Raw genomic sequence first — 7,905 nt, forward strand, 5'->3', positions numbered from 1 at the left:
GAGATGCAATCAGGGCGATCCGATGAAAGATGCACGATGGTGCTCTCCGAGGAAATCTCGATGTGCCATTCGAAAAATTGACGTTTCGCTCAAGGGCAGGTGTCGTCGTGTCGGCGTGTCGGGTTAAGGAAGTTAAAGGAGTGGGTAAAAGGAGTTACGTTAAGCACCGGCTTATCGTCGCCCGGGGGCCTCGTTATCATAGTTTAATGACGGCGGGGCGTTTCAGTCGCAATGGGTTACGGTACACGCCAGCCGGTAATACGAATGAATTAATAATCAGCGAGCTTGCCGAGCTGACAAGATGCTTCATGTAAATTGGCGTAAAAATACTTTTAAAGGATTTGATAATTTTAAACATTGAAATATATTTTAATATCTCAATATATAATTTACATGCGAGAAAATAAAATGTTAATTATTGCACTGTATAAATACGCTTTTATTGAGAAACAACTTTTAAACTGCCTGTATATTTAATTATATTAAAATAATAGTTTAATGAAACACATACAATTTTTCAAGTACAAATATACTAATAGTTTTATCAGAAAGAAGAGAAAAAGAGAACGCACATAGAGCTATACTTGAAATTAGACAATTTAGCTTATAACTTACAAGTTTCATTCTTGAACGTATCGCGCGACGCGGTATCGGTTTGTATGACGGAAAGCGTAGTATTCGGTAACGCGGCAGAAGGACAATGTGGGAACGTGGGTTTACTCTGAAAACGATGTTTGTACGCCGCAAAATGCGACCGTCTGCAGGAGCATTGCGGTGTATATCATAGACAAAGCCTGGATTATTTTTCGCGGTGGCAAAGGAAGCGTGCCGGTATTGTTGCCGACCGCGAGCAACAATAGTTTCTCCTCGCTCGCCTCCGTCCTCGTTCGTGTTACACTAGTTTGACTAGTCTTCTAGAAAGAGCAACTCGCACTGGTACCTACAAAGAACGAATGACGTTCGTCGCTTCTGGGTCTACCTGAAACCCTGATATCTCGTATTAAAGGGGAACGTCTATATGAATACTAAATTATGTAATTATACAGTATAAATGTATAATTAGATTTATACTGTATCGCTTCTCCGTTCACCCGCGTGATGCAGTTAACGTAACGGCACTTCCCAGTCGCGAAATTTTCTACGTACGTTAATTAACTAAGTTGGCGATATCTGCTGCCTTGCCAACATTTTTGTTATTTATCTTATCGACAGATTTAGAGACGTACATAATTACAACTTCTTTACGCGAGTCATTACAGAACGTTTTTCGAAATAAATCGAACTCGATCGGCGAATTATTTACACACCGCCATTTAAATCGAATCGTTACGAATTACGTCAAACGACGCTGGATTATATCGTTGACTTTAGAACGTTAATTAGCAGCTACGAAAAAGTCATTGAGAATAAAGTACGAGATTACTGGGTAAACTAGTCTGGGTGTGCGACATATATATGCATACACACATACATCATACATATATATACATATATATATATATATATATATATATATATATATATATCAATTTATGCCTGAGTGTCAGGATTAATAATACGGACTCGGATAGATAAGACCAGAAGCTACATTGAAAAGCTTCCATTTAATCCGCCGGGTCGGCCCGTTTACGAGGCAATTCAGGGGCGAATTATGGGCGTGCGTACGAGGATTAATCACAGGCCCTGCGTGCGAGCGCGAGCATACACGCGCACATACGTATGTACACCAGGGTACATTAGTTTGCTAGTTACAGCTGTAACGATTACATTATTCCGCACCTTTTTCGAAGTTTGAATTCCTTTTGTAATAACGAAAAAGCGAAAAAGCTATTGAGAGAAGAGTGTTATAATTTGCGACCAGATACATGAAACAAAGTTATTCACAATTCGATTTTTAAAAACTTAGAGTGATCTTTCTATGACCTTTAAAACTTTATAAACTTTATAAGACTGTCATGACGAATTTTGGATATTCAAGTTATCGCGATACATTACAAATGAAATAAAAAATATTTCACTTTATAAGACCCTTTTTATGCACTCAAGTATACACGCGATGCAGTAGCAAGATAGGAGGGAGACGCGTGTATCGCGGGCGGCAGTTTTGCCGCTCGCGCGTGTGTACACGCATTTATCTGCACGCGAGTCGTCGTGCATTGGTCGACCTAATTCTACGATTTGTCACGCCTCTTATTCCACACCTAGCTTTCACTGCTATACATCAGGGGGCGGACGTGAAGATATTAACTGTGTGATTTGGAAATCGTAAAAAAAAGTGTGATATGTCGCATTTTCTTGAAGGGAATTCTTTCCAATCGAATGAAGAACTTTGTCATCATCATCTTAAGTTATTATATCCAATGTTAAACGCGAAAAGAAGTTTTGCTAAAAAAAATCCTATTTTTAAGTATTATTACAGAGATTTTAATCGATTAATTATTTTCACAGACATTTTTAATGAACATAATAAATATAAACAATATGTACATATTTATACAACTAACATAAAATTGATGACTTTCTAATGTAAATTATATTATTTTTTATTGAGCTTAAAATTCTTTACAATATTCTAATACTTATGTTTAAAATATCCTTACACTAAGCTAAAGGAAATATAGAAAAGAATGAGGCTGGCTTAGAATAATCGTCATGTCGTCTCCTGATCGCTTGTTTCTCGTCCCGCGCTTTAATGACACCAACACTAACTGCATAATATTAGGTACAAAGCGTAATAAAGCAGTTTTATGCCGCGCAACAAGCATGCAGGCGCTGTAAAGGCGATAATTCAGCGACTTTATCAAGCGCGGCCGAATATGGTGAGATGTCTTTAGGACTGATTGGTTTTAATACCCATTGTTAAAATCAAACTGCAATATTGATCGACGTGTCTTTACACAAATTGCAAGGCACGAAAGCCTGTCTGTTCTTTCTTTGATCTTTCAAAAATAGAACGATACTCTATTACAAATATCAAGACCTCGCGAATGACGTTTGTAAGCATTAATACGAATACAAATGCTCAGTTGTCGATTACATAACAGTAGCGAAGAATATAACAGATTTTGAGCTGTAAGTAATATAAATGTATCTGTTTGGTTGCAGAAATATATTATAGTAACGTACCGAACGTTAATTAGCGATTTCTCTAGAATAAAATTAGCGTATTAATAATATTTTGAGCTGTGGTGACATTATAAGTTAGCTTTCACATTAAAATTTATTGCAATACATGATCACAATAATATTTATATAAGTTTCCAATGCTTCTCTTTTTACGTTTCTCTTTTTATAGGCTTGCTATAAATGACTGAATTTTGTACATAATTTACATAATTAATTCTCTTGTCTGTATTATGTAGATATCGTTATTGGAATTAATCTAGCATCTTGGCTATAAAATTGTGTTACCTTTTATCTATGTCATAGTTATCTGTGTCACCTCAAAGCTTTCTGGCTATTGATACAATCTGATAGTTCAGCTCTGATTCATCTCTAATTGCTATATTGCTGTGCGTAGTGTACATTATTATTATATATACTTTCTCTTAATTTATAATATAATGTTAACTGATAAGCATTCAAGTTTATAGACTAGATCGCGGAGTCTCTCGGGCAATACAAATTATTGAAAGTAAGAGTTGAAAGATTATTAACTGTCGTAATGTTCGAACGCGAGCATGTTTAAATACCTGATAATAGAGAAATAATCGTAATAATCGTAATAAAAATAATAATCTTTCTCAGCTTCCGCGAGAATGGTTTACAATTATGAAATTGTTTCCGTCGCTTCTTCTCTTTCTGTTTCTCTCTCTTCATGAGAGCGATTTGCTGCAACAATGTTATATTCTTCGCACTTATTTCTTTTCGTTCCGTCGGATGTTGCAAGGATCATTGATTGTACTTTTTTTAAAAATGACTACTTTTTTACAAGACACTACTTTGTGTCTACTTTTGCACGATCGTCCTATCGATTCCTCGGTGATTGTGCTGGCTTGAGCCGATCGATTCATCGGTCGGCCGGTCGGTCGATGATGCATACTTGCTCGCCGGAATGCATGCAAGAAAGTGGCGAGCAGAAAAGAACGCGGGATCTGAAGTTGATTCCGAAGACAGGAAGGACTCTGGCTACGGATCTGCGTGGTGAAGGAGCTATTCGAGTAAGTGACGCGACGCTTTTGCTCGCGTCACTTACTCGAATGAAAATTCTACTTTGGATTCCGTTGTTCTTTACGTTCGCGGAAGTAATCGGCAAGAAAGATTGGCTCGGAACGGCTCAATCTGGCCAAATGATTTTAAATCGTTCGCACGTTCTTCACGCGAACTCTGCCGATTTCCGAGTTCTGATGTCATTTCGATCGCGCTGCATTTTCTTTCTGGATATTATTAATTTAGGAATAGCAATAACGGAAACTGAATACGCAATCGCGATGAAAACGAATGACGATATCATAAAAAATATCTACATGGTATCAAGTACGTAATACAGCAGCGGCATTTAGAAGAACGATGCTCCTAACGTTCGCGCACGCGATTAAATGCGGGAAGGATGAGGAATGTTAACGGATAATTTCTTGCAAAATGCTGCCGCGGCATCTGCACGCATTCCTAGTATCTGCCTATGCATATGCAAAGATATGGGAGCTGACAAATTGCGTCGAGGACGCTCGTTGTATTAGCAGCGCCGTTGTCGCTACAATAAGAGACAGAGACAGGAAGTGTCTAGGATGCCTGCGAACGATTATATACTGGCATGATACTTTACTTTTATTCCATCGCGTAGCGCAAACTCGTGCATCGTTACGCGAGAAACAACCATGCGGAAATGTCGGATTACTTGCAAGGTATAAAATGTTTATTTGAATCCTTATTCGTGTGTGTGATTTGCATGTATTTAACTTATATGATTTGCAGTTGAGATAGAAATTTGATTTACGTATATATTATATAGTAAATAATTAATCGAAATTTTTGGGATTTGGAAATTCAAAGTGATACCAAATTCATAAATGTTTCATAAATATACATATTCTTATGTATCCGGCCTAATTAATTTAAAGAATATATTATCTATAAAATATATTGATGCGTATAGAAACAGAACGGAGTTAATGCGAATGTTGATAGCTTCGATCGATAATGTTTTTATCGCGCGTTTTTTCTTGATAACATTATTAACGATATTATATTAAATTTGAGATCCTTTAGAGCTCACCGTACATAAGCATGATAAGAAACATAAGCGACTTTAAGGCGGATGTTATTTATACGTTTTAAATATTCTCCACTAAAGGCGATCAGAGGTGGTTGTTTGGTAACTTGTACACTGTCAAACAGGATTAGATCCAGTTCTCGCTCGACTTATTCTCTTTAGCACACTCACGATCGCACTGACAGGTTGATATAATTTCCGATAATTTACTAATAAATAACTTATTGAGCGCGAACCACTCTCCATCCCGCGGGAAAGGTTCCTCATTTCAGTCTAGCTTTCTTTGAACGTCTTACGGTTTTAATCTCAGTTTTAATTTATCGAAAAGCCGTCGAGATCGAGCGTAATAAAAGTTTTTTTTCTCGTTTATCATACAACTGTATCGACAAACACACCGCGATAATATAAATTTATAAACTTAATGCAACATTTCTCTCTCCTTCTCTTGTAAGATTAAGAATTTTATACGAAACGAACCGCTTCGGACGATAATAGCGCGTTCTAAACGAAACTATTTCTCTCTCCGGCCGGATTGCGGATTCTGTCGGCAGTCTGGTTCCGAGGGCCGCCTCCTTATAGCGTGTTTCCGGTCGCGCCGAGGCTCTGCACGTGACTCCGATACTCTTCAGTTCACTTCACAGCTACCTGTCCCAATTTAATCTATCCCGCTTCTTCGTGATGCTCGCCGCTGATTATCGATATTGGGGGGGGGGGGGATCCACGCGACCGCAAGGCTCCCTCTTCTACACGTGTAAATAATACACCAGCGGGCTACGCTGACTCTCATCTCCCCCCGCGATCTTACACCTCATAGCCGCGATGTAGTAGCGGCGAGTGATATTTTTATAATGAGTGCTCACGAAATCGCATTTCGGTCCTCCGCAAGTCGTGACTCGATCAGGCTAACCCTTTCCCTTCTCCTCCCCCTATCTAAATCTTTTTATTCATGCAAGTCTGTCTCTCTTTGATTGTCGACCTACTGTGCCGATGCAGTTGTTTTCGAACACGCGCAAACAAAATGAGAGAACTCTTTTGTAGACAAGCGAACTAGATACACATACCGACATGCCAGTAAAATTTTCAACAACTAATAACAATTTCTTCAGTTTACCTTCTACATCCGGCTAATACATAGGTACGTTGCGGTCGAAGATCTTAAAGCGATGTGTGCGGCAAGCACGCGTGAAATCGAATAGAAGCTCGTATACACGCTGAGATATTGATGGGTGCTCACGATGCGTATCGGCATTCGATTTTTAGCGATAGACAGGCCTTTACTGGTGATGATAATCATCTGTCGCTGACTAAATGGTCGGGATCGCAGAGCGTTGGTGTCAATAAAGCGCGCGCGTGCACCAATCCCCGAGTTGCCGCCCGATGCATTTTTTTTTCGGTCCCGGCGGCGCTCATTCAGAAGAGACGCTCGTCTTATGAATGGGCCTGAAGTACCGGTTAGATGTGTCATTAGCATAGGCATGACCCGCGGCGACATCGCGCGTCCTCGTCGTCCCGTTATCCCCGCTGCCTTGCCAGCGGCGGAACGATCTCCCGATGCAAATTGCCCCGATGCAAATTGCGTAATCATCCTCTAACGATTACCGCGTCGCGCGCTCGCGCTCGCCGCTCTCATTACGATTACGTGCGGACACCCGCGGCCGGCTGCCACTCTCGCGGGGTCTCGCGAAGCTGACTTCACAGTTCCGTGATCTTTCGCTACTATCTTGCCGTGCCGAGCCATCACGACATGATAGTTTAACCCTTTATCTGTCTATTGAATAACAAAGTACTGGATAGCAGAATATAATTTTGCAACATTCCCGTCCCGCACATTTTACAATAAAAATTTCTTGTGGAAGAAAAGATGAAAAATTGAAATGATAATAGGGATAATATAGCCGAGAGATTTTATTTTGAAGGCTGCTCACTGTTTGAAAAGTTTCTACCGAGTCAGAACTCTTGTCACTCTTTTGTCAATAAAAAGAAAAAAAAGAAAATACGCCAACGAGCGACGTGGGGGACAAAATACAAAAGCTGGCGGCTTAGCAGGTGTTTCGACAGCGTAATCGGCCGCGGAATCGATTCTCCGTTTATACTTTCCTAATCGAACTCGGCAAAAAAGCGCCACGGTAAATTGTAGGCGGCAATTAGGACGGCGATCAAAGGGGAAGCACTCTCGGCCACTGTGGTTTGTATCTGAAACGATCGAATCAAATTTGTGTCGTGCTCCATGAAGAAAAAAAATATCGACTCCGATCGGATCGATTTGTCGTTTATTTGTAAACCGCGATACAGTTACAAAATTATGCGTACGGATAATCGTAATACAGATGAAGAAAATAATAAATAATTAACACTATCGCGTGCAATTGATATACTTACTTCTCCAATCTAATTTATCGAACTACGTGTTATATATGTATTTAAGAGTAAAGTAAAAGATAAAAGATAAATATCGATACCGAATGTAGAAAGAGTATATCATGATACGCGCGAACTCGCTCACGATAGAGACAATGTCATGACGCGTTGATCGACTGGCTCGCATAAAAAATCCGTGCGAGTGCGATCGTTCTGCTCGACGGGATAAAATCACGGGGCGCCGGTTGCTGACGTTTACGTAGAAGTATAACATCGGTCGAGAGAGTTCTCCGTCACGGTCCGGCAATCGCAACCCCTGGTGCTTCACATTTTCT

This window comes from Wasmannia auropunctata, unplaced genomic scaffold (genome assembly GCF_000956235.1).
Source record: "Wasmannia auropunctata unplaced genomic scaffold, wasmannia.A_1.0 LD336111.1, whole genome shotgun sequence".
NCBI lineage: Eukaryota > Metazoa > Arthropoda > Insecta > Hymenoptera > Formicidae > Wasmannia > Wasmannia auropunctata.